Source organism: Penaeus monodon, chromosome 20 (genome assembly GCF_015228065.2).
Source record: "Penaeus monodon isolate SGIC_2016 chromosome 20, NSTDA_Pmon_1, whole genome shotgun sequence".
In the NCBI taxonomy this organism is placed as follows: domain Eukaryota; kingdom Metazoa; phylum Arthropoda; class Malacostraca; order Decapoda; family Penaeidae; genus Penaeus; species Penaeus monodon.
In genome coordinates, this window is record NC_051405.1 from 44801684 (window position 1) to 44802448 (window position 765).

The 765-nt window shown below is 32.2% G+C and overlaps 1 protein-coding gene across 1 annotated transcript in view; it reads right to left on the reverse strand.

Moving 5' to 3' along the window:
• The window catches only part of LOC119585868 (serine/threonine-protein kinase OSR1-like), a gene marked incomplete in the record, with an annotated part of 62819 nt that overhangs the window by 14748 nt on the left and 47306 nt on the right, over nt 1-765 (reverse strand).

Here is a 765-nt window from a genome sequence, read left to right on the forward strand (position 1 = left end):
TGATTAGAATACATATTCTGCTCTCTGTCTTGCAAAGGAAGAAAGGATATTTTGTCTGAAAATTTTTTGCTCTTGAAACAAAAAAAATTGAAAGATGGATAATTTTTTCTTTATGGTAATGAGATTCATTGACTAGAAAGGGCAACAATCAAGCAGACATGGAAGCTTGCAACAAAGGCTGCACAGCTACCAACATTAATGAAAGCAACATATCAAGCACTATCTCAAAATGTTGCTGGCAATGCAAAATGAGAGAGGGCAAGCTTGATGAATATCATGTCACGTCTGCATGCAATCTTTTTGCAAGTGGAGTTTCTTTCCCTATGTTTGAACAGTGAAAAGGGTAAAAACCAAGCACAATAAATAACTCAAAATTTGTATAACACATTATCAATATTTTTTTTTTTGGGGGGGTAAATTTTTTTCTTCATTACTGCAAACCTTTTAACAAAGGGTGTACACGTCTCATGTCTAAACAACATGCAGTAAATTTCATGTTAAGCAGCCACAAAAGCAGCAAAAGGAAAAAATGAAATATTTCAAACACTTATCATGGAATCTTGCCTTTCATATCAAATTACATTAGCAACTTTGACAGGGTGTAACAGCATAAAACCTGTGTTATATTCATAATGCCTAGAGAAAATCCTTTCAGAATAACATTTTTGAGTTTTATTAAATGACAATGACTGAATTAGCTCTTACATGATTAAGGTAACCATATAAAAAAAATTATTCACTAATTAGTATTGCTGAACTTACCTT